Raw genomic sequence first — 26,926 nt, forward strand, 5'->3', positions numbered from 1 at the left:
CTGTCACCATCTGCAGTGATCATGGAGCCCAAGGAAGTAAAATCTCTCACTGCCTCCATTTCCTCCCCTTCTATTTGCCAGGAGGTGATGGGCCCAGTGGCCATGATCGTAGTTTTTTTGATGTTGAGCTTCAGACCATATTTTGCGCTCTCCACTTTCACCCTCAATAAAAGGTTCTTTAATTCCTCCTCACATTCTGCCATCAAGGTTGTGTCATCTGCATATCTGAGGTTGTTGATATTTCTTCCGGCGATCTTAATTCCGGCTAGGGTTTCATCCAGCCCAGCCTTTCGCATGATGAATTCTGCATATAAGTTAAATAAGCAGGGAGACAATATACAGCCTTGCCGTACTCCTTTCCCAATTTTGAACCAATCAGTTGTTCCATATCCAGTTCTAACTGTAGCTTCTTGTCCCACATGGAGATTTCTCAGGAGACAGATGAGGTGATCAGGCACTCCCATTTCTTTAAGAACTTGCCATAGTCTGCTGTGGTCGACACAGTCAAAGGCTTTTGCATAGTCAATGAAGCAGAAGTAGACATACACACACACGTATATACAGGGCCGGATTTAGGTTTGATGAGGCCCTCAGCTCCTGAAGGTAATGGGGCCCTTTCTATGTCCAGCTGACCTTTGTCCACAACAAATTGTCACTGTTTTTTTGTGTTGAATATGTGCTATATAGTAATTTCTGGACCTAAGAGGTATCTCAAGCCATTTGCACGTAATAAAATATGTATTTTATCAAAGTAATTGTTGAACTGAAATACAATTAAGAAGAAGTATATTAATAGTCGAAAAAAATTCCTTTCAGTAGCACCTTAAAGACCAACTAAGTTTGTTATTCGTATGAGCTTTCGTGTGCATGCACACTTATTTGGATACCAAGTTGCTACTGGGAGAAGTTTTTTTATTTTGTTTCGACTACAGCAGACCAACACTGCTACCTACCTGCATCTATATTAATAATGAAATACAATTAGGAAGAAGTATATTAATAGTGAAATAATTATTAAGCTCTAACTTAAAAGTGATTTTTTTATTCATAGCAAACTTAATGCAAACACATTGGCATTTGGCAATAACAAAAGTTCTTTTAGAAACAATTTACAAAGTCTCATAATCTAGTCTCCAGAAACTTGCTATAACATTATATATATATATATATATATATACACACACACACACACACAGTGGTGCCTCGCAAGACGAAATTAATTCGTTCTGTGAGTTTTTTCGTCTTGTGAATTTTTTCGTCTTGCGAAGCACCACTGTGCATTGACGGTTTCCCATAGGAATGCATTGGCGGTTTTTTAAAAAAGGCGCAAGACGTTTTCGTCTTGCGAAGCAAGCCCATAGGGAAATCCGTCTTGCGAAGCAACACAGAAAACGAAAAACTATTTCGTCTTGCAAGTTTTTCATCTTGCGAGGTACCACTGTAATTGCTATATATATATTGCTATAACATGAAATAATAATATGATGCAAACTACTAATAATTAAAAATAGCAGAATGTAGGCACCCTATATATAGAAATGAGCAAACAAGTGATATTTTAGGGAGCAGGCTAGCAAGCGGGGCCCATTACTTGCATCACAGGAGCCTACACAACACAAAATACTCTTGCTGTATGTAGGTTTTATTTTTATTTTTTCTTACTTTTTGGAAATGTACATCCAGTTCTTTTTTCCTTTAAATTTTTTTGGGGGCCCCAAGAGAGTGGGGCCCTAAGCTATAGACTGTTCAGCTTATGCGTAAATCCGGCACTGTAATAGATATAATAAAATTTGGGGTGTTAGGGGAGGGGTAGTGCCTCTGGTGGGAGCACAGCATGTTCCTTATGGGGTAGTTTGTCCACCTTGGGCGTTTAGCTCTCACTTATGTCTCCTAGAAGCTGTCAGCATGTGACAGCAGCCACACCCTGGGAAACAGCTTTGACTGGCCAGCTAAACCAGGTGAGGGTACCTGATGGGTCTTAAACTTTTGGTGACTTAGGGACTCACCAAATAACAGTAGGCATATGCCAGAGCTACAACTCGCTGTGGGTCTCTGACATGTCTATTTGCCATTAACGCATGCACTCACAAAACAGTTGGCTGCTCATGAAGCCGAGCATGCATGGCAGCAAAAGAATAAAAACTGCAGGTGCTAGTGATGGCTTATTCTGGAACATATGAGCAGAGATCTTTGTCAGGAGCAGAATCTTTATAGTCTTCCTAATGGCAAAGGTATTGTGTGACAGGTTCCCTTTCCATTCTTACTGTGTTCACAGAATGTTGGTGCAGCAGCCAAAATGTCATGGGAAGAGTAGAACAGTTTGGATTTGATATCCCGCTTTATCACCACCCGAAGGAGTCTCAAAGCGGCTATCAGTCTCCTTTCCCCTCCTCTTTGAGGTGAGTGAGGCTGAGAGACTTCAGAGAAGTGTGACTGGCCCAAGGTCACCCAGCAGCTGCATGTGGAGGAGCGGAGACGCAAACCCAGTTCACCAAATTACGAGTCTACCGCTCATAACCACTACTTCTTGCAGCCAGTCAGAAACCGCTCTTTGGTTTCCAAACATTTTGGAAGTCAAACAGACTTCCGGAATGGATTCCGTTTGACTTCAAAGGTATGACTGTATATGCCTGAAATACTGGTGTCCTCCTTGGAAAGTGCAGTTTCTTTAATCGCTACTGCAGTGAGTAGAAATTACTGAAGAATCCATCTGTTATTTGAAGCTGATTGCTTTTCCCCATTTCTATATTTTACTTCTCACTGTTATAGCAGCACAGGGTACTCTTCAAGCCTCAATTAGGATGGGCCTAAGCCAGAAAATTTCTCTTTCTCTGTTTGTAAACCACATTACGACAAATGCCTTCCAGTACAGTGGTATGTTGGTTCCCAAACTTAATCCGTTCTGGGAGTCTATTTGACTCCAAAAACGGTTTAAAAACCAAGGTGCGACTTCTGATTGGCTACAGGAGCTTCCTGCACTCAATCGGAAGCCATGTCGGACGTTCAGCTTCTGAAAAAACATTAGCAAACCAGAACACTCTTCCGGGTTTGCGGCGTTTGGGAGCCAATTTCTTCAGGAGCCAAGCCATTCAAATACCAAGGTACCACTGTATTACTTTATTTGGTGGTTTTGAGATTGTTTACTTCCTTCTGTACATATTCAAAGAGGCTCACAAACTTATAGCAACATTAAAAAAACATAATCAAAACACCTCAAAATATTAAAGTACTTTGTTCCATTTCTGAAGCAGTTCTCTGGGAAGATAAAACAAGCAGGAACTTTTTAGCTGTGGCTAAAAATCCAAAATCTAGATTCATCTCCCAAGAGCGGCATGTCTGGCCCACTTAATAATTGTAATTTAGTAATATTTATTTATTTAAAAGCAGCTGCTGCCCAGAAGACTCCCAAAGAGAGAGGAGAGGAGGCTAAGGGAACACTCCACATGGAAGGGTGTTCAAAAAAGGGGAGAGGCTGCCAGATCTGAAGGCAAAGGGGTGGCATAACTGGGCTCTTGAGCTCTACAGGGGTACCACAGAAAGAATGTAGTTGGTCAGGGGAGCCACGGACTCAAAAAGATTGATGAAATATGCTCGGAGGCAAGAGTGGATTTCATGCTCTTTATTCAGCTCATAGTTGTGAAGAGGAATGGAAGTTTCCCTAGAATGTCTGCTTTATATACATTATTTACACAATGGGCCCCATGTGATTGGCTAATTCCGGGATTCACCTGGAGGCCAATCAGGTTGCGGATTCACTTCCACCTGGAGCTGGATTGGTTGGCTCCTGTGGACCGATAAGACTGCTGCATTCTGGACCCTATTGTTCTAAGACCAATCAGACTGCTGCATTCTGGACCCTATTGTTCTAGGACCAATCAGACTGCTGCATTCTGAATCCTAGTGTTCTAGGACCAATCAGACTGCTGCCTTTTGGATCCTATTCAACTCAGTACATAACAGTTGAAAACCTTTGTCTTAAACCAAACTTGCTTCTGAAAGAGGCAGCTAAACAGTGCCTCTCCAGCTGATCAACAAAAAGATTGCCAAACATTTTTGTATTACAGAATCTCATGATTAACCTATTTAATTTAGGAACATGGCTTGTGCCATTTTCCTACTTGCAAAGGCAATTTGGTTTTTTAAATCAAAGTTTTCTTTTAAAGTCCAGCAGGATTTCAGTGAAATAGTCAATTGCTGAATAAAATAAAATGCTTACTACATTTTACATGCAGACTTCAAAAATAGAAACGCTAAGTTCTCAGTTTTACGGGTCATCAAGCCAACTCCCTAGAGTCCTGACTTTTTGTGGCTTAATCCTCCCTCCACACGCATTGTACCAGTGCAATCCTATGTCTACTCAGGAGCAAGCCCTATACAGTAGAGTTCAGATGGTCTTACTACCAGGTAAGTGCATGTAGGATTGCAGCCATAGACACTTCAGTTGGTTAGCAAAGCGCATAGACTCCTGTGATTTGCATTTATTCTCTATATTGCTGCAAGCACTGAAGTACTTTGGTTCAAATATGACGGTATCTTTAAAAACAAGTATTTGAAGTGGTTTTACAGAGTAAGTTACAGAAGACTAATAAAAATGCTTTTTAGACTTACTAGAAAATTGACATCCGATCTCTCATTAAATGCAGTCTTTCAGCTGTTAGCTTTCAAAGTACCACCCTCTGGGCTGTTGGTATCAAAAAATAAAAAAGGATTACCTAGTAGAAACTGTGCTGTATTTTGACTGTATTTTTAACATTGCCATCACTATTAAAATTGTAAAATAAAGAGAATGGAGAGAAACCCCTAAACAGGCAGATACACCAGGCACTGTGGTCTAAACCACTGAGCTTTGGGCTTGCCAATCAGAAGGTCGGCGGTTCGAATCGCCACGACAGGGTGAGCTCCCGTTTCTTGGTCCCTGCTCCTGCCAACCTAGCAGTTTGAAAGCATGTCAAAGTGCAAGTAGATCAATAGGTACCGCTCCGGCGGGAAGGTAAACGGTGTTTCCGTTCGCTGCTCTGTTTTCAGTGTTTTGTTGCACCAGAAGTGGCTTAGTCATGCTGGCCACGTGACCCAGAAAAACTGTCTGCAGACAAACGTCGGCTCCCTTTGCCAGTAAAGCAAGATGAGCGCCGCAACCCCAGAGTCGTTCGCGACTGGACTTAACTGTCAGGGGTCCTTTACCTTTTTACACCAGGCCTATGGCCTATCTCCTGTGTAGTTTAAGTAGTGTCCTAACTGTTCCTGCAGGAGGTGTGAGGCAGTGTAAGCTTTCATTTTCTTGACTTCTGTGGAATTAATTTAGTAATGTTTGCATTTATGATGGTGTTAGTTGCACTAATCTCTGTAGGTGGCATAAGTGAATGATAGGAGTTAGGATTGGTTCACCTCATTCCCCACCTCAATATGCCCATTCCCGGCCCTTGGCATGCTTCTTTTTGTCGTTTACACTGGCTTAACTGGCACAACCCCGTTGTTCCCAAATCCCACCCCACCCCCAGGACTACACAAAAATTGCTGAGGGCCTTATTCGATCATTTAATGATTTTTCTGCCTACTGTAGCAATTGTAATGTGCTGTGCTATATGCTGTATGTTTTTAAATTGTGTTTCTGTTGCTCTCCTTATTTATTGTATTTTACAGTAAGACAGTATAATAAAATACAATATGACATAAAAGTGATGGGGTTAGGATTGCACCTTTGGTTTTTTAGGCTGTACAGTGGTACCTCAGGTTAAGTACTTAATTCGTTCCGGAGGTCCGTTCTTAACCTGAAACTGTACTTAACCTGAAGCACCACTTTAGCTAATGGGGCTTCCTGCTGATGCTGCGCCGCCGGAGCACGATTTCTGTTCTCATCCTGAAGCAAAGTTCTTAGCCTGAGGTACTATTTCTGGCTTAGCAGAGTCTGTAACCTGAAGCGTATGTAACCTGAGGTACCACTGTATAAATATTTGACAATGATTTTATTTTTTTACTGTCCAATAACATTTGGATGGCTTTTTTTGCTGTTAGAAGTATCTGAAAAGTGACCATCTGATTTTAAAAGCTCCAAGAACAATAAGCCGCAGTAAATGTCAGGCTGGAGTACAAATAAAACCCACATGGAGCCTGAAGTGCTTCTCGTATATAATAAAATACATCATTTGTCTTTTTATAGCACTTTTAAGTTCGCAGTCTTTATATTTGTACTTCTCATGTATGCAAGAAATAAGCCTAGCAATGATTTTGAGCCAACTATGATAAAAGTTATTATACATCTGTAATTAGCAACCTCTGCTATTAGATACTGCTTACTAGAATTCTGCTTTGAATAAGTTGTCCTCTGGTTGCCTTCATGTGGAAGTAAAGGATTATGATAGAAATTTTCCCAAAATGTGATTTTCTAATGTTTATTTTCTCATATTAAAATTGTTGATATTTGTGAAAGAGAAAATAGGATGAATTTAACTTTTATTGTGCTTTATTTTTCAGGAAATTTCAAAGCAGTTTGTCTCAACAAAAATCAATATATGTTATATACAAATACAAATTTCACATTCAGTACAACTACCATTGCATTCAACATCCAGTTATGTACAAATCCCACAGGTTGATGGCCCAAAACCCCAAAACTGTTTCATTTCATTTCCTCTCCATCTCCACCCTCTCCCAATCTTTCAACTAGGGAGATAAAACCCATTCCCCTCAACAGACTCGCCATGTAGGGATTTGAGCTGAGAATCCAATGAACTTGGCACAACTCCGTGGACTGTATAATCAACAAATAATAATAAATCCCTTAAAAGAACAATAATGAAACAAGGACAAATTCTAGCAGGACTACATACCATTTGACTGCACACCTTATTAGGTATCAAATTACAGTGAACATATTCTTTTGGTGACTTTCACCAGTGTTGCTGTGGGTTCAACTGGCTATATAAAAGCAAGTTCTGAGTGATAATGATCTTTTTGTTTGCTATCGGCAACTGCAGGTGTTCTGAAGTAGTTTGCAAGCTTTTGAAGATGCTCTGAGCACAATGGAACTAGCATGTTCATATTAAAATATGTAATAATTTCACAACTGTCAGACTGAATTTTAGTCCGCTCCATGTAGTTTAATTTAGGTGCTCTATGCAATAGAAACGCTGTTAATCTGTGGTGACATCCTGTCTCTCCCAATTAATGGGGTTCAAAACAGGGTTCCTGACTGGGTGCAAGATCCTGGAAGGTCTTACTTGTGACCTCGCCTGATTCCAGAAGGTACTGAGGACCACTAGCAACAAAAAGGATTCAGCCTCAGCAATCATGTCAGATTGTTGGAAAGTAGTTTAACATTCCTACCAGTAATTTAAGGAACAATTATGACTCCAAAAGGACATTTGAGGAAGGGATTTTAATATTAAATCTTGCAGTGCTCACATTACAGAGTCATCAATGTATATTCCAAAGGACACTTCAGTAGGCCTTTGGTGTGAATATAGTGTAGATCCCTTTCCAAGGTTTTTCTGATGCTGCGGTTAGAGCAGCGGTGTAGCACAAGAGAACAGGGGTGGTGAGGGCCCTGGGTGCAAAATTCTGAGGGGGCGCAACCAGGTACTGGGTCCTGCAGGGATCCCTGTACAGTGGTGCCCCACAAGACGAATGCCTCGCAAGACGGAAAACCCGCTAGATGAAAGGGTTTTCCGTTTTTCAATGTGCTTCGCAGGACGAATTTCCCTATGGGCTTGCTTCGCAAGACGAAAATGTCTTGCGAGTCTTGAGATTTTTTTTCACTCCCCACCCCCTTTTTCTAAGCCGCTAAACCGCTAATAGCCTTTTAGCAGCTAATCCCTTAAACCTTTAATAGCCGCTAATAGCGCTAATCCGCTAATGGGCTTGCTTCGCAAGACGAAAAAACCGCTAGACGAAGAGACTTGCGGAACGAATTAATTTCGTCTTGCAAGGCACCACTGTACTGACCTGGTGAAGACGGCAGAGCAGCCCAGGTCCACAGTGAGCAGGCACAGATGGAAGGAGGTGGGCAAGGGGTTACCCCAGCACATCCTGGCCCAGCATGGGGATTCGCCCACCAAGGGCCTTGTTGGCTGGCTGAGCTCCCCCCTGTGTTGGCAGGCAGGCAGCACAGTGCGACCCCACCTGGCTCAGGGGGAGGCAGGGTGCTTTGATAGTGTCAGTGATTTGCTCTCCCAGGGCCGTCTTAAGCATATCTGGCGCTGTGGTGCAAAGATCCCTCTGGCGCCCCCCCTTTCCCAGAGCTGTCGACCGGCTGGAGGAGGCGGGCAGCAGCTGGAGGACGGCTCCTCCGGCGGGGAAGAAGCAGAGGCTGGACACGGCTCCTCCTGGTTCAGCTGGCTGCTTTGTGGCACAGTGGCCATGGCAGGCAGCACACTGAGCGAGCAGGCCTGCGCCGAGCGAGGGTGTGTGCGCCGCTCCCACTGAGCATCGGCTCGGTTTTAGCTTTCTGGCGCCCTGCAGAATTTGGTGCCTGCAGGCTGAAAGGGAAAAAACCAAGTTGGCGGGAGTGGCGCACACACCCTCACTCAGCGCGCTCATTCAGTGTTCCCCGGACTCTTGCCTGGCACCCTCCATAACTTGGTGGCCTGGTGCCCCGCGCCACTAGCCTCTATGGGTAAGGCAGGCCTGTGCTCTCCCCAGACACTGGCAACCCATTCTACACACTGAGTTAGGGTGGGTGATTTGTATGTGATTTTACGCAATTTTGAAATTCATTATAGTAATTCAAGGGCAGAGGCATGGAAGGTGCCTCTTGAGGTACAGGCACTGAAGAGCTTTAAGGGGTGATATGATAGCCATGTTCAAATATATAAAAGGATGTCACATAGAGGAGGGAGAAAGGTTGTTTTCTGCTGCTCCAGAGAAGTGGACATGGAGCAATGGATCCAAACTACAAGAAAGAAGATTCCACCTAAACATTAGGAAGAACTTCCTGACAGTAAGAGCTGTTCGACAGTGGAATTTGCTGGCAAGGAGTGTGGTGGAGTCTCCTTCTTTGGAGGTCTTTAAGCAGAGGCTTGACAACCATATGTCCGGAGTGCTCTGATGGTGTTTCCTGCTTGGCAGGGGGTTGGACTCGATGGCCCTTGTGGTCTCTTCCAACTCTATGATTCTATGAAGAAGAAGAAGACAAAAGGACGGGTTTAAGCCTTTCTTCCTGCTTGACTTTGAGTGCCACACCAGTACCATTTGTCCTAAATCCTCAGCTGGAATACCCCTTCCTCTGAAGTGAATGTGGACTTATGATTCATCAGGAGCTCAGGGTCCATAATGGATAATACATGTGATTCTAGATAGATCATATGTAGATTTCCCTCAAAAATTCTTCTGCAGTCTCCCGTTCCTACTGATACCTCCCTCTTGTGTTGTGGTCAGTGCTATAAATTGCACACATAGCCCGAGCGTTGGAAATGCAGGGAATTGTGAAAATTCTATTTCCTACTGGCATGCATTCAAGTCGCTAAATACTGATGCAGACAGGTCTTTAAATTGCTTTCAGAGAATGCTCAGGACAGCTACAGTTCTCAAGTGGGATGTGTGTGCATGTGTGTAAAAGACTACGGTTGTAGGAAGCTAGGGCACAGACTGGATTGCTGATGAAAGTGTTCAAGGCAGCCTGCTCTGCACTAGCTGCAGTTTCCAAGCAATTCTCCAGAGCTGACAGAGACAAAATAGGTAATGTCCCCTGCCCCCACAAAGCTCAAAATCTATTTACTGCTTACGGTAATTGCTTTCGCTGCTGAAGTACTCACCTAATCTAGGGAACTAGCAATTGAATTCATGCTGTGGATAAACAATTGCCAATTTATAGTATGATAAAATATTGAATTGTAACAGATTTTACAAACGTGGATATCCCACGGTAGCATTTTTAAGCATTACTGTTGAGAGACTCCTTGGAGCTATGTAAGGATTTTTGCCAGGCAGACTCATAGCAAATACTATGCACAGCTTAATCAAAAAAGAAAATAAATGAAGTGGTTTGAAGCTTTCTTTGGAAATAGAGTCAAGGGGGTGATTTCTTTTTTAAAAAATATATTATTTAGACTTGTTTCATCTTTGATGAATTGTAGAGTAATTTTTTTCTTCATTTATTGAAATTGCGAAAACTTGTTCTGGAAGACTGATGTGGGGGGAGGAAATTATTTTTCACAACAGACCTATGAACTGAAGAAAAAAGTTTCACGACTGAAATTCCACTGAGGTTGCAAGTTCTCTGCACAATTACTTATGAGCATATTCCATTCAAATCAGAGAAAACATGCATAGGGCCAGACTGTATGTTAACAACCCAACCAGTGGACATAAAAACAATTGCACAATAACCTGACTTCCAATTATATAATGGTGAACAGAATGAGATAAAGGTTCAATGCATGAGTGAGTAAATTTAAAAACAATATTACAGGTCATGTCTAAATGAGGGTCCTAGTTAGGGTTGCTAACTGATCAGGGGGGGAAATCCTGACCTGACTTGTTCCTTTAACAACAGCTTGATACGCAGAAATAAGCAGACAAACATTTCCATACACATACACCTTGCCACCTACCAATGTCTGCTAATAAGGGCCCAGCTTCTAATAGGACCAGATCAAAAGGTGGCAACAGACTGAAGGAAAGAGTGGAATTGCAGACCATTTTTATGGCCTTGTTTTCTTTTAATAAACTCACGATTTGGTGGACATTTCTGGTTGCAATATTTCAAGTATGCAAGTGGGGAGGGATACTCCAGAATCTGTTTTTAGCACCTGGGCTGAGTCCTAGAATATGTAAATTTATAATAACCACCTCTGAACATATGTAAAACAATAAATTAGTAGTAGTAGTAGTAGTAGTAGTAGTTTCTCCCTGTATCAGGACCTCTATGGTAGATGCAATGGATTCCCCAAAAGCCTTGAGACCACTTTAGAAACAACCCTGACTGCAATTACCGTATTTTTCGCTCTATAAGACGCACCAGACCACAAGATGCACCTAGTTTTTGGAGGAGGAAAACAAGAAAAAAAATATTCTGAATCTCAGAAGCCAGAACAGCAAGAGGGAAACCAGCAATCCCTCTTGCTGTTCTGGCTTCTGGGATAGCTGCGCAGCCTGCATTCGCTCCATAAGATGCACACACATTTCCCCTTACTTTTTAGGAGGGAAAAAGTGAGTCTTATAGAGCAAAAAATACGGTACATGCATATCTACTCAGAAGTAAGTCCCACTGCGTTCAGTAGGACTTGTTCCCAGGTAAATGGGGACAAGTTTGCAGCCTGAGAGTATTTTTCCCCCTGTTATATCAACAGCATCCTTATAGAAGATTGTAAACTCAAGCACAATAGTGAAACAACGGTTGTTTAGATGCTATTAGAATGGCTAACAGCGTTCTTCAGTCTTTACAAAGATGATGTTCAACTCTGCATGATATTTTCTTAACACTGGCAAATCAAAGTTCAGGAGTAACACCTTCCTGTTTGTTGAAACTTTTTGCACGTGGCTCAAAATGCTTGTTCTCATGGAATGGCTTCATGCCCAGCTCTGTCTGGCAGATACTGAATTGGTAAATGTTAAAATCCTGTTAGACAACTTGCAGTATTAGTGTTGACTGTCAGGTCAACAGCAGAACTTGACAAATTCCTTTCCGTTTGACATTTGGACGGAGCCCCTTGTCAGTCAGTCAGTCAGTCAGTCAGTTTTATTGCACATAGGCAAAGGCTGCCGCAATGTACACAGAATCATTCAACAATTAAAATATGCTGGATTAATGCAAAAAACTTTAAAAAATTATATTATCAATTATATTATAACTCTAAACAGAGCTATAAAAGTACCTTAATATACAGGTTAAGACATTAAACAATAAAATTTATAGGCTGAAATCACCACATGGCCACTAATATATTAAAAAATGTTAATACAATGTGCAATTATATTCGGAGTTTGGTGATAAAGATAGAATATAGCTTGATGTGTTGTTGTTGTTTAGTCGTTCAGTCGTGTCCGACTCTTCGTGACCCCATGGACCAGAGCACGCCAGGCACTCCTATCTTCCACTGCCTCCCGCAGTTTGGTCAGACTCATGTTTGTAGCTTCGAGAACACTGTCTAACCATCTTGTCCTCTGTTGTCCCCTTCTCCATAGCTTGATGTAGATAGGGTCAAATAAATTCATCTCCTTTACAGTTCGTGGCTATCTTGGCTATATAATTTGCTCTAATTTTCCTAGCGGCAGTTGCAAAGAGTTGTACATGCCAGGTCACATACTTATCTATGTCTGCGAGGAGATATAAAATCATGTCAGAGGGGTTCTGGCCAGGGGACCTTGTCATTATAGGTGCTAAAAATCGTTCTCTTGCTTCATTATATAAGGGGCAGCGCAAGATATAATGCATAAGGTCCTTTACTTCAGCACATCCCCTAATGCAAACATGTCTGTTTGTTGGTATGCCTCTGTGTCTCCCATCTCTATAAGCAGAGTTTATTGTATTTAATCACAACTCTGTAAAAGCTTTCTGAAGTTGTACAAAAGTCAGTTCATTGAAATAAGGTGCATGTTCATGGGCCTCTGTGAGTTTAAAATATAATGGGGCGCATGTGGATGTGTACATAGAGTTTAGGTCATTTTTAGTTGCCACTGCCCTTGTGATTCATTTAAAAATATTTTTCTGGGAATATCAGGAAAGTTCTTTGATAGGAGCCCCTTGTATGAAATATATTGTAATGCCAGGGTGAGTCTCCTCCATTTTTGAAACTGTGTTTGTAGTCAGAAAAGCCATCAGTCATAATTCAGCTGACAAAACAGAAGCTTGACGTCTGTCTGTCTGCAAGTTGTGGTTGCCAAGGTGTATACAGTGAGAAAAGTTTTAAGCATGTAAATTAGCTTGATGTAGGTAAACCAGCACTATTTCCCCAAGCTCGCCTGATTCAGTTTTCTTTAAAAATTCCAGAAACGCATTGATACTATATAGGGGAACTCAGTGGTAAAGAAACTGCTTTGCATGCAAAATGTCCCAGATTCAATTGCTGGGATTTCCCAGGTAGGGAAAGAGCCCTGTTTGAAATCTTGGAAGGCTGCTGCCAGTCAAAATAGACTGTACAGTGGTACCTCTGGTTACGTACTTGATTCGTTCCGGAGCTCCGTTCTTAACCTGAAACTGTTCTTAACCTGAAGCACCACTTTAGCTAATGGGGCCTCCTGCTGCCGCCGTGCGATTTCTGTTCTCATCCTGAAGCAAAGTTCTTAACCTGAGGTACTATTTCTGGGTTAGCGGAGTCTGTAACCTGAAGCATATGTAACCTGAAGCGTATGTAACCCGAGGTACCACTGTAGTGAGCTAGATGAATCAATGGTATGATTCTGCATAGTTTGCCATGTTCCTCATTTCCTCAGTCAAATCTTCATTTTTGGAGGTTGAATGCCTCAAGCTCCTTAACTATTTCAGAAGGGATGCCACAATTGCTGTAGAGTTTATTGAAATATATGTTTTCCATGGCTGCAGTTAGAAGATCGTGTAGCCTTTATTTATTTATTTATTTATTTAAATTGGTTCCTTCATCTGTAGATCTCAGGGCGGTTCACAGTATAAAAATACAAGATAAAAAAATACACAATCAAAACAAAACCAAAATAAACCAATAACCTCCTGCTCCTGCCTGGTATGCAATAACCCGCCCAGCGGTAGCAAGGGCTGGAGAGTGCGGAGGACACCCTTCACCCTCAGTGCCCTCCTCCTGCCTGGTGCATGAGCATAAGCGCCAACCTGGTGGCAGCAATGGCTGGAGAGGACTCCTTGCCTGCCTGGCACGCATGCGCGGGCACCCGCCCTGGGCGCTGGCGACTGGCATGATGCCCCTGGCCAAACCATATGTCAGATTAATGTTTTGCCATGTTCTTCAGCTGACACTCTGCTTCTAATAATAATAATAATAATAATAATAATAATAATAATAATAATTTATTTATACCCCGCCCTCCCCAGCCAAGGCCGGGCTCAGAGCGGCTTACAAGCAATAATAAAAACAAGATGAATCATTACAACTTAATAACAAAAGTAAAATACAACATTAAAATAATGGAACATTAAAATATTAAAATATAGCCTCATCGTAGCAGGAGAAGGAAAAGAAAAAAGAAAGAGAGGGAGGGAGGGAATCAAATTGGCTCCAAGCCAAAGGCCAGGCGGAACAACTCTGTCTTACAGGCCCTGCGGAAAGAAATCAGATCCTGCAGGGCCCTGGTCTCATGAGGCAGAGCGTTCCACCAGGCTGGAGCCAGAGTTGAAAAGGCCCTGGCTCTGGTTGAAGCCAATCTAACTTCCTTAGGGCCCGGGACCACTAGGGTGTTGCTATTTATGTACCTTGAGGCTCTCCGTGGGGCATGGCGGGAGAGGCGGTCCCGTGGGTACGAGGGTCCTAGGCCGTGAAGGGCTTTAAAGGTCAAAAGCAGCACCTTAAATCTGACCCTGTACTCCACTGGGAGCCAGTGCAGCTTGAAAAGCACTGGGTGAATATGCTCCCATGGCAGAGACCCCGTGAGGAGCCTCGCTGCAGCATTCTGCACCCGCTGGAGTTTCTGGGACAGCTTCAAGGGCAGCCCTGCGCAGAGCGAATTACAGTAGTCAAGCCTGGAGATGACCGTCGCATGGATCACTGTGGCCAGGTCGAGGGATCTTTTAATAGTTTCTGCCACAACTTGTAGAGATGTTGGGGACTGGTTGATTTGTCTTTCTTTGGAGGAAGTTCATCTAACAACGCTTTGAAATTCCAGTCTGCCCACATTGTAGTTCCCTTTTTCATAAATACCAGTGACATCATCCACACAGTGTTATGCACAGTTAAATCTTCTTAATTGTCCAGAATCACAGATCTTCTACTGTCATCATGTGGTGAAAATGTACTCCTTGATGTTCCATATGGTCTTCCCATATGGTTCTTTTCTTTTCTTTTCTTGCTATTGAAGGCCTTGGCAAAGTCTCGAGCATTTCCTCCTGCAAGGCTTCCCATGCAACATTCTGAAAGCAGATAGCAACTGTATGGCGAATCCCTTTCCAGCACATGCATCATAATTATTTATGGCAACTCCCATTACTAACTGGTGGTGATTTCATTACTTCTGGGATTGCCCACTGTCCATCAAGTGATACGTATTCTCATTCCTTCTCCACTTCTTCAACACAGTTGTAGCTGACACAGTGCCTGACAGGATTATGGAAATTAAGTACCTTTCTATTGCCAATGGTAATTTTAATGGCAACACTGTTACCGGAAAAATCTGAGGGCTCCCTTGGACAAAAAGTAAAGACACCAACCAGAGTAAATTGGAGCAAATCAGCAGCCCGTAGGCTTGGCCTTTATTGAACTGTTGCAAGAGGGTGTTCCCCTCACTTGCAGGAGAGAGGAAAAGACACAGAAAAATGGTGTGCAAGACCTTATAAAAACTTTTGAAATTCCCCTCCTCTAGGTCAAGCCCACCCCCAGAAACATCATGCATATATTACAGAAAGGAGGGGTTGAGGGAGGAGTTGTGGTGGTAACCTGAGTGTCCTGTCACCTGGCTGGTTCCCCTCTTTCCCCCCTCCCATGAGTCATTTTCTGAAGACAAAAGGTAGTTGCAGTTTCCTGCCCCCTGAGGGAAGATCTGATCATGCTGAATCCACTCCCATATGCAAGTTCTTTGTGATCTTGATTGTCTTCTGTCTGGGATCATCAGGGTTGGCATGGCAACTGGGCAGGGCTCCTGTGGATGTGCTGGGATGGTGAAGGGATTATGGCGCCCTGTATCAAACCTTCCCCATTTTCCTTCATGGAGTAAAATAAAAGTGGAACAGTGCAAATCTGATGTATGGTTGATTTTCTATGAATTGCGCCCATCACAGCACACACAACACCTTGGAAAAAATATCACTGCCTCCTAACATTTCTTTCGGATGTGAGCCATATATTAAAAGTGTGAAGAACTCAAACAAAAGTTCAGAAACTTTTGTGTTTATATTACATGGTTTACACTTAGACTTAATTGTGGAGGCGTCTTTGAAGCTTTCAGAATGTCACGATAAAGAAGAAGTGCTGAGTCATGACTGCTTTCTGTGCTGCTGCTTCCAGTTTTGTGCTGCTCTTAAATATAATGGTTCCCCTCTCATCCAGTTACATTAATATTTCCAATACATTTCTGAAGAAGCAATATCAATGCCAATTATAGCCCTATTCAGTCATTCAGTAATTGCATCCATGGAGGGTTAGCTGCCTTCTAAATCTTCCACCTTCTTGTGATCAGGAACCGATTTACACAGGCTTCCTGTTTGGGGGGAGAATTGTAACCACTTTCAGACGATTGTGTTTAAAATCCCTTCAGATGTCACTGTGGGAAGTTTAGGGGTGGAGCAGGCAGGTCTGGCATACATGGTCCCTCTGTGGACACAATTAACAAATGCCTGCATGGTGCTAATGTATTGGTTATGTACAGTGGAAGTTGTAATGGCTCTGATCATATTAAACGATCTGATCTGGGATGTCAGATACATTGTCAAAACTCCAGGATCCCTCTCCCAGAATGCCACCAGCATGCACATTGGCTGTATGAGTAAAAATTGGGTGGGTTGTGGGTGTGGCATAGTTATGCCACATGCCACATGAAATGCCCACAGCAAAGGCAGGACTTTATACCAGGAATATATTTTCTCACACCCTTTTCAGTGCAGGTCAGGAAGAAGGCTCACTCCAGCAATGATCCTGGCTGTTTCCTCTACACTTGGCCTTGGCAATATCTGTTAAAGGGTCCAGATGTTTCTCAATTGGGGGGCTTATGCCCAAGGCACAGGAGCCCTGTAGTGGTCATGACTAGGTGGCAAGCCCTCATATGTTTCCTTCGGGAACATCTGTATCCCAGATACTGTTCAATAGAAGATTTGACATGGGCTGTTTATTGGAAGATAGGACCGTTTGCGCACTGTAGAGATGAGAGAGGCCTCTGGTGTGGAAATCACACTGTCTGACCAGACCATAGCTTGTCTCGCATCAATGATTGGGTGTTGGGGCTGGGAGCAGGGAGCCAAGTGGCCCCCAAGCTAGATGGCCTTAAAAGAGGATTAGACCAATTCGCTGAGGAGAGGGCTATCCGTGGCTACTAGTCATGATGGCTATTCCCTGTTTTCACAGTTGAAAGCAGCAATTTGTTTGGAATCAACTTGATCCCCTCCCCCTCTTTCCTTCTGTGATGGAACTCCTATTTGGGGGCTTCCCTGGCTTTTTCTGGCCCAGGTAGGACCAGTCTGAATAGCTGGCCTTGGTGAAGATTTGACGTTTTCATCCCCCAAAAGTTTCTGATTTGAGTTTCTATTGAAATGAGGCTTCATTTTAATGTTGTATTTTAATCTTGTTTTTAATGTATCTTAATCAATTGTTTTATATCTGGTGTTAGCCGCCGTGAGCCCAGTCTTGGCTGGGGAGGGCGGGGTATAAATAAAATTTATTATTATTATTATTTATTATTAATATGCCTGTTGTCTTTGTCCATGGAGTTTTCTTGGCAGGGATACTGGAGTGGCTTGCTGGTTCCTGCTCCAGGTGGATCACGTTTGGTCAAAACTCTCCACTATGACCTGTTCATCTTGAGTGCCCTGCTCGGCATAGTTCATAGTTTCTCTGAGTTCTTCAAGCCCCTTCGCCACGGCAAGGCAGTGATCCATGAAGGGGAAAAAGTAGAGACATCACCTTGCCAACAAAGGTCCGTATAGTAAAAGCTATGGTTTTCCCAGTAGTGATGTATGGAAGTGAGAGCTGGACCATAAAGAAGGCTGATTGCCGAAGAATTGACGCTTTTGAATTCTGGTGCTGGAGGAGACTCTTGAGAGTCCCATGGACTGCAAGAAGATCAAACGTATCCATTCTGAAGGAAATCAGCCCTGAGTGCTCACTGGAAGGACAGATCCTGAATCTGAGGCTCCAAGACTTTGGCCACCTCATGAGAAGAGAAGACTCCCTGGAAAAGACCCTGATGCTGGGAAAGATGGAGGGCACAAGGAGAAGGGGACAACAGAGGACGAGATGGTTAGACAGTGTTCTCGAAGCTACAAACATGAATCTGACCAAACTGCGGGAGGCAGTGGAAGACAGGAGTGCCTGGCATGCTCTGGTCCATGGGGTCACGAAGAGTCAGACACGACTGAACGACTAAACAACAACATTATTAATACCAGTTGCTGTAAACCACAGGAGCAGGGAGTGCTCTTTTGCTCGAATCCTGCTTGCGGGCTTGCAACAAACATATAGTTGGCCATCCGGAGAACAGGATGATGGACTAGAGGATCCACTGGCCTGATCCAGCAGGCTTTTCTTATGTCACAAATGACCCACCATTGATTGTGCTTGATGCCTGCTGCTTTGGCTTAGCTGGGAGTTGCCCGGTGGAGTTTGCAGCGTGGCCTCCAGTTTTGGCACAACCCTTTCCCTTATTGCCCCAGTTTGAGTTTATTTATTCCCCCACCCTGCTCCAGCAGGTGTGCGTGTGGTTATTGTAAACAAGACCTGCCCTTATTCCCTTATGGGGTACACAAGAGCTCTTATAGAGTCCTTTGTAGGTTCTCCATTGGTAGGAGAAAATAACAGAGGCCAACCAGAGAACATTGAGAAGCAAAGCAGCTAGTAAATATGATCTTTATTAAAGCTGTTGCAACAGGGTGCTCCCCCCACATGCAGGAGAGAGGAGGAGGACCACAAACCATGTGTGCTTGCCCTTATATAGACATTTTGAAATTTGCTGCCCTGGAGCTCAAGACCACCCCTCCATACATCATACATACACCACAGAAGGGGTAGAGCCCAAGACCACCACCCCCAAACATCATAGCTACATCACAGAAAAGGCAGTCTACAACAGAAATTTGAATGTTGTTGTTTTTCCTGTTTGCCAGGTTATCCGGTAATGCCTTATCCCATTGCCTTTCCTGGTAGTCTGGCCATTCCTTTGAGATGGTAATTGCTCAATACCTGAGACAATGGGAAGAAACATTTGGTCAGTTTTAGAGTCAAAATGGTTTCAGGACTGTCTTCCTGTGCTGCTTCAGATATGTGGTTTATATATTTATGTACGTGTTTGCTTGGAACATTTATTATATATGTAAAACCTTAAAATTCTTATTACAGAAGGACCGGAACTCCTCTTTGCAGCTTCCCAGAGCCTTATGGCGTGGCTGCGTGCCGCCCAATGCTGGCAGAGTGCCTGCCTGGATCGCCCGTAACATCATCGGCTGCTTCCTATCTCCACGTGGCACACAGACATCGTTGTGGGCTCCGCCCGATTGATGCTTGCGGTGTGTAACTTGGAGCTGCGCCGGTGTGTATGTGTGCCTTGTCATTTCCCCTCCTTTTTAAAGCAATGGATGCTGCGGACATAGCGGGGGCTATTTGCTGAGAGCTGCCAAATGCGAGCAAGGGGCTCCTCGGCTCCCTCTTCTTCCAGATGGAAAGACGCCTTTAGCCCTGGTGGATCACGCCCAGCGCCCACATTATGCACGTTTTCGAAGTGCAGCGAACAACGGGGAAAAGACACGAAGCGCGGGGGAAGGAGACAGGCAAGTCCCATCCATTTTACAACAGCATCCGTCGCCCCGACCCGCAGCGCAGAATGAACTTCCAGCTCTGCAATTTCAGGTTTCTGTGCAGTCTCTTTGATGGATGGATGGATTGATTGGCGTGGCGCGCCCCGCCCCCTCGCTCCCCGCCGCCCAATCCCTTCCACTCGCCTCCCTTCACTCCAAAGCGAGGGGGGGGCGGCACGTGACGCCGACATCCGGGTCACCTGCAGGCGGAAGCAAGACCACCCATAGCCAACCGTTCTCTTTTTCCTTGACGGGGGAGTGGGAGGAGTCAGGTGTTACTGGGTGGGGCCGGCGAGCGAGCCTGACGTGCGCGCGCGCGCCGACTGCGTCCTGAGAAGTCGGGGTGCACGCCCGGCCGCGCGCGCTTGCGCTTGCGCTTTGAGGTGGGACCGTTTAACGCCTCAGCCCGCTCGAGGGGAGGAGGACGAGGAGGAAGTCGCCGCTGCCGCCGCCGGCCGTGAAGACTCAGCGCGGCTGAGGGAAATGCCGAGCGGGCTGCGCGGCTGAGGGCGTCGGCGGTGGCCGGCTGAGCGAGCGGGCGAGCGACCTCCATCTCCGGCGAGGCGCGGAGTCCCAGCGGCCGCCTCCCGCCGTCGCGGCGGCGCCGTCCTCGTCCTCGTCTCGGCGGCGAAGGGGGCTGCTTGCGTTTCCTGAGGGGACGGACTCGGCCCGTGCCGAGCTGGCGGCGGCGCCTTCCCCTCCGCCGCCAGGGGGGCTCCGTTGGCGGGAGAGCGGCGGTGGCGGCGGCGGCGTCTCCTCAGCCCGCTTCCCGAAGACGCTGGCGGCAACGGCCGGCAACGGCCGCCAAGGGCTACTCGAAGACGGGGAGCGTTCGCTGCTTCCCCCTCCCCTTCCGAGGCCAGCTCGATGGAGGTGGGTCTCTCTCTCTCTCTGTCTCCCTCCCTCCTTCCTTAGAAAAAGGAAGAGAGAACCCAAACCCAGCCCGGGAAAGGGCAGGTTCACACGTACGGCGTGCCCGCGTCGCTTGCGGGCTTCGCAGGAGTTCCAAACGCGTCGTCTGCACGCGTCGTCTGAACACGGCCTGGCGGAAACTTTTCGCCTCTCGCGAATGGCTCGCGCATTTTTAACCGGCGCTGGTCGAGTAGCTGCGGCTCCTAACGCGTTTGTTTCATTTCATTTTTAATGGATTGCCCTCTCCTTTGTCGCCGGCGCTTAGATCTCTTATCACTGAGGAGCGAGTTTAACCGGGCAGGTCGAGAGGTGGCTGGACAATCGACATTGGCTAGGGTGAGATCTGAACCCAACCCCCGCCCCGCCAAGTCAGGGCTGGGGCATCGCCCTTTACAGCATTGACTGCGAATGGGTGGATTTGCCCAACTTGGTCCAATCCTGTGCACCTGAAACAAGTATGGCAGCATGCAGCGGTGCTTACTTAGAAGAAAGCATGTGTAGGGTCACGGCCTTACTCTCCTCCAGCAATAGGGTCTCTCTCCTTCCCACAAAATGGGTGTTTGGCTTTCTGGCTGTTGCTGGACTCCAACCCCCAGCCAGCCCCCTTAATTATTATTAAATTTTTTTTTTGCATAATTTTCCTTCTGCCCTTTTCCCAAGGGTTATTTTGTTGCCTGAAACCGAGTCAAAATTGTAACCCTACAAACACTTTAAAAATTCTTGCTTCAGCATTCAGGCACCAGTTCCTGCCTTCATCTGCTATCTATCCATCACCCCATAATAGTCCCACTGCTGCAGGGCTGGCCCTGTGTGAGAGTGTGGGCCACCCATATGCCCTTTTCTTCTTTCCTTTTCTTCTTTCCGTTATACGTTTTAGCTGTCCTACTGTGCTGTGCAGTCCTCTGTACAAGTGTTTGAAGCAAGTGAATTTGACTATCTTTGCTTGGACAGTTTGATACAAAATATGGCATAATAATTGCCACTATTCATCCTATAATTGTACCGCTTGGCACTGCTGTCTCAAAGTTTGCTTGTTTTACATAGCTGTGGAGGAAATTAATGATCCTGAAGCAGGCTGTGCCGCTGGCTATTTTAAAATGGTGTGTTCCTGTTCTCTTTAAAAAGAAACAAGTTCCTCTTTCACTGTAAGATTGACTACTAAATATGCCCAGTTTCTTCTTGCCGGCTTGATTACCCCTCCATTTCAAACATATTAAAGTTTGAGTGAAGCACATAAAGGCAGCTGCCTAAACAGCAAGCCCTCTTCAAAACTCTTTTGAGGTAGGAAAAAGGTGACCCAGAAAAACTTCTCTAGGCTGTGCTGGGGATAGTAAGATAATGCATTTTACTATGTATCTAATGAACTTCAGGTAATTAGAAACGTTTCCATGACCAAAGAGTATAATGCCCTTTGTTTACAGCAAGTAGAAGGATTTTCTTTCTTTTTTTTAGGGAGGGATAGGGAAATGGACACATTTGGGGAAACAATACCATCATGCTGCTAGCATTATGTTTGCAACTAGTTTTTGAGATTTTTTGTACAATTTTGCAATCCTGGTAACAGACTTGACAGACCTTAATAATTTTTCTGTCTATATATACATGTAAACTTAGGAAATGGTTTGTTCTTCTAATATTAAAGTGTTATTTTCATAAAATGTGCCTTATTTGGGGGAGAGAATACTTTCATTCACCAGTGCTGGTTTATTCAGTCTTTCAGTGCTGCTTTAAGTGTGTTTTGATGATTGAAGGCACATGTGTCTTTAATTGGTACATCATAGATAAACCTGTACAGAGGATATAGAGAGTGGATTTCTGGTCTTTGTTTTGGTAAGTGATGTGCGTCCCATTTTCCTTTCTAGGACCTGGGTGTCTCTTCATGCAGGTACTAAACAGTGAATGTGACAGAGCTTGTTTTCTTTGGTCAAGTTGGAAGGGTGGGAGCTAGATGGCTAGCTCAGGGGAGATGCCAGGTGCTCATGAAATTAGGTTCCCTGCCAAAGTTTGATGCTTGTGTGCCCATTTTTTAGTGGGGGAGAAGAGAAAGATGGAGAACTCTGTTTTGCTTCAGGTTAGTGGTAGATAGCATTGTGCCTCCATATGTTGTTGGACTACAACTCCCATCATCTCTGCCCATAGGGTAACCATGAGTGTTGACTTTCAAAAAAAGGGTGCTTTTCATAGTTATGCTGTTATGTTTGGTATTTTAAGGATATTAATACATTAAGCGTTGAGTACTGTACTCCAGTCATTTCCTGAAGGAGTACTGTTTCTCCTTAATAGTGATCTCAAAAGTACAGCCTTGGGATACCTTTATTCAGTTTTGTGTGCAAGAGTATGCTTTGCTCAGTGTGTGCATCTGTGTGTACTAGTAGCAGTACAGTAGCTGTATACTAAAAGGTTTGTTTAGTCCTTTGTTTCCTTTGTGCCATGTGAAATTAAATGAATAAATAACTGGAAAAAGGCTTGTGTGGAAGCAACTTTTGCAGTATTTTAATAAATCATTCCCATTTTGCAAAATGGTGGCAGCATATCCCCAAGAATCCTGGAAAGATTATTATTAAATTGTGTGACATTGGCAGACATATGTCTGCTGCACCTGGCAACAAACATGTGAATGATAACATACTGCAGGTTAACCTTTATAAAATTAGTTTGTTAACAATGTCTGCTAAGCTCAAATAACATGTGTTAATTTTGTCAAATGTCATATCTGAGCTTATATATATTTGAGAAGTAGAACAGTGTATGTGCTTAAGTGTTCTTGTTACCAAGGTTATAATAAAGACGTGGACTAGGAATTTCCATCCAAGCACTTTACTACAATAGGTGACTCAATAGTAGTAGTTTGTACTTTCAAAAAGAAAGTGAATGCTTGGTGCATGTTGCATATAGTATAATGCATGCTTGTTCCACATGGTATAAATTAGGCACACATTACCTTCCCCCTCCCCAATAAAAGTCTTGTTTGTTGAGATTACATTTTGACTATTCATTTATTGTGATCTATTTTTTGAGAGAGTCTTTGAATATACTGTTAATGATTACTGTGATAATGAAATTAGTTATAGTAATAATAATTTAATTATTCATACCCCGCCCATCTGGCTGGGTTTCCCCAGCCACTCTTGGTGGCTTCCAGCAGAATATAAAGGCATAATTAAACAAACGATAAAAACCTCCTGATACAGGACTGCCTTCAGATGTCTTTTAAAAATTGTGTAGTTCTTTATCATCTGATGGGAGGGCACTGCTGCCGAGAAGGCCCTCTACCTGGTTCCCTGTAACTTCACTTTTCACTGTGAGGGAGCCATCAGAAATCCCTTGGGAAGTGGACTCAGTGTCTGGGCTGAATGATGGTGGTATACCTTCAGGTATACAGGGTCAAGGCCATTTAGGGCTTTAAGTGTCACTCTGAATTGTGCTTGGAAACATACTGGGAGCCAGTCTAGATCCTTTAGGACTGATGTTATATGGTCTTGACAACCACTCTCGGTCAACGGTGTAGCTGCCGCATTCTGGATTAGTTGTAGTTTCCGAGTCACTTTCAAAGGTAGAGCACATTGCAGTAGTTCAAGTGGGAGATAACTAGAGCATATACCACTCTGGTGAGACAGGGCACCAGCAGATAGGGTCCCTGCCAACATGCCAGATGGGGCTGGTAGATAGCTGCCCTGGACACAGAATAGACCTGTGCCTCCATGGGCAGCTGTGAGTCCAAAATGACTCCCTGGCTGCTCTCCTGTTCCTTCAATGGCACAGTTACCCCATTCAGGACCATGGAGTGCCCCACACCACCCATTGAACATAGGGGGAGATAGTTAGAACTTTTGTATCTTTTAAAAAGATGCCTGAATCTCTCCCTTCACCTGAATCACCTTTCATCTGTTGGTAGATTCTGCCCCTTTTGTATGTGAGATGATCCTTTTTACCTAGATTCAGTCTGAGTTGAGATTGGAAAGGCTTGCAGATCAGAGAAAAACATGCAGAACAGAGCTGAATATTTTCAATTTCTTTAATGCAATTCCTACTTCAGACTTGCCATTTAGAACTTCAGAAGGCATGTACCAAGGTAACTTCTGGGTCAGATTACTGCAACCTGTTCTACATTGGACTGCCTCTGGGGGACTGTTCAGAAACTCCATATCTGAACATGTATCCAGTTTTGAGCCAATCACATGGACTGCCAATTTATTTTTGAGTGCAGTTTAGAGTTTTGACATAGGAAGCCTTGCATGGTTCCCATGTGAACTCTCTTGGACCCAGAGATCAACATCCAAGGCCCTTTTCTGTGCCTCTTCCAAAATAAATTTGGAGGGTGGCAACAAGAGAACAAGTCTTCTGTTTCATACGTAGCTGCCCAATTTGGAATGCTGTCCCCATAATGCCAATCAGTGTTAGAAACTGGGAGAGGAATGCTAGGAGCCATGTGTCTCCTTGGACCTAGGTTGTGGGCGCCAAAACAAAATGTCAAGGTTCCTTTTTCTTTTGCTGCCCTGCTGCCAGGCAGGCCGGGGGGGGGGTGCTGCTGCTGGGCAATCTGGTGGTCTGCAGGGAGGTGTGGCAGCAAAAGATGTGTCTTTTGCTACCGTGCTACCCTGCAAAACACCTGGCAGTGTGGTAGCAATTTTTATTTTTTTGCTGCCTGGTGAACCAGGGTCTCCAGGGTAGTGTGGCAGCAAAAGACGCATCTGTTTTGCTGCTGCTGTGCCTGGCAAACCAGCTGAATGCAGCCAGGCAGGTGGCAATGCTGGGTGCCAAGGGTGGTGCCCGGACATTTCCAGTCACGAAAGGCCAATTGCATTTTACGACTGATGCCTGGCTGATTTCTAATGCTGGTGCCAATCAGTGTCCTTGCTGTGAAGTGGTAGAGCAGGCATATTTCCCTACTGGGAACAGGCACCCACAACCAATGTAGAATTGAAGCCCAGCCTCTAATGTAGCAGATGATGTAACAAGTGACACCAGCTGTTTGACTAGGTTGGCATGGTTTAGGAGAAATGGCATTGCTGGCCAAATCGGATCCCTGCTTTTGCACAGCAGAATTGTTTCTGGCAGCGTTTGTTGGTTAGCAAGTTTTAAAAGTAGGCCCAGGGGAACCTAATTCACGAGGAACCAGAACTTGACTAGTCCTTGCAGCATGAAGCATCTGTCACTTTGACAGAGTTAAAAGCTAGTGAAAAAACAATAGGTTCTGGAGAGTTAGTAGTGTTAAACAACCCCATTATATTAAGATTTCTTAATTTTGCATATAAGGCAGAGAACTTTTAGGCCTGATAGATGAGGCAAAGCTGCCTCAGCAGATTTAATGAAGTTACCCTGCAGGGAAACTTAGATGTTTCAGCGTATCTTTTGTCATCTCTCAGCAATGTTTCACAGCTCCACCTGTACAAATGTAAAGATGCCAGACTCACACGCTCCTGGCTTCCAAATGCCAGAAATTAGACTAGCAAAGTGATGAATGACAGGGAGGGGAGGGGTTAGTTGAATAAGAGTGCTTGATGTTGGAAATTTGGAAGTCATAGCCAGTGGATCATCCCAGTTACTCAGAAGGTTTTCTGAACAAATTTTTAAAATGCTGTGTATTCCCAGTTTAAGGCAGAAGGTTCTTAAGGAGGGGTGGGAGGCTGACTATCAAGTATTCAAAGAACTCTCTAGGGATAACTCCCATTCCTCTATAATCTTAAGGGTCATTATTCAAGAAGAAATCTTGCATGTTAGAAGAAATCTTTTAGGAACCGTGGTCCTTGTTAATATATTTATATACTTAATATGACATCCTAAAAGGGCTTTCAAATGATGGATGGCTGTGGAGATAACATCTTTAAGAGAAAATTGTTAAAATTATGGATTAGGACTGAAACCTTAGATTGTAAATACTTACTAAAGGTAAAGAACCCCTGGATAGTTAAGTCTGGTCAAATTTGATTATGGGGTATGGCATTCAACTTTGCTTTCAAGCTGAGGGAGCCGGCATTTGTCTGCAGACAGTTTTTCCGGGTCATGTGGCCAACATAACTAAACCACTTCTGGGGCACGGAACACTGTGACGAGTGTCGGTTTGCAAGCCCCCTCCACAGAGGCTGACTCCTCTCACTGTCCTCGGATCTTGCTTACTGGTAACCTCTGGCTGACATCCAGACAGACCAGGGAGATTTTGATAGGCGACATTTTCCCAAGAGTGGGTAAAATGCACAACCCCCTCCTCCTGCTTCCGCAGGGGAAAGAAAATAAGTCAGAAATCTATTTACATGATGTTTATTTCTGACATTACAGAAAAACATGTCCTTTCAGTTCAGTTCTTCCAGCAGGTCTGACAAACTTCCTGAACATGCGCACACAGAAGGTTTCAAATTACACTCTTCACAGAGACTTTTCCAGCCTGTGAACGTCCTGGGAAATTCTTCTTTCCCACAGATAGGCGCATCATGTGATGTCAAC

General features: G+C 44.3%; 1 protein-coding gene and 2 long non-coding RNA genes across 7 annotated transcripts in view; 2 read left to right on the plus strand and 1 right to left on the minus strand.

Annotated features, from left to right (window-relative positions):
• The window catches only part of GALNT1 (polypeptide N-acetylgalactosaminyltransferase 1), a 538,911-nt gene that overhangs the window by 461,464 nt on the left and 50,521 nt on the right, over positions 1 to 26,926 (plus strand). The window contains exon 1 of one of the 2 annotated variants that reach the window (XM_083407764.1): positions 19,750 to 20,446. The exons of the other annotated variant lie outside the window; for it this stretch is intronic. The gene's annotated coding sequence lies outside the window, so the exon portion shown is untranslated. Of the gene's footprint in view, positions 1 to 19,749; positions 20,447 to 26,926 lie in introns of those variants that run through there. 2 annotated transcript variants of the gene reach the window in all.
• The window catches only part of LOC310661727, a 210,944-nt gene that overhangs the window by 131,706 nt on the left and 52,312 nt on the right, over positions 1 to 26,926 (plus strand). The window lies entirely within an intron of this gene.
• Positions 20,495 to 26,926, minus strand: part of LOC310661665 — a 103,914-nt gene continuing 97,482 nt past the window's right edge. For all 4 annotated transcript variants that reach the window (XR_014504017.1, XR_014504018.1, XR_014504019.1 and 1 more), the window contains one exon: positions 20,495 to 26,529. This is a non-coding gene — a long non-coding RNA (uncharacterized lncRNA). The remainder of the gene's footprint in view (positions 26,530 to 26,926) is intronic.

This window comes from Podarcis tiliguerta (genome assembly GCF_965153285.1).
Source record: "Podarcis tiliguerta genome assembly, chromosome: 13".
In the NCBI taxonomy this organism is placed as follows: Eukaryota; Metazoa; Chordata; class Lepidosauria; order Squamata; family Lacertidae; genus Podarcis; species Podarcis tiliguerta.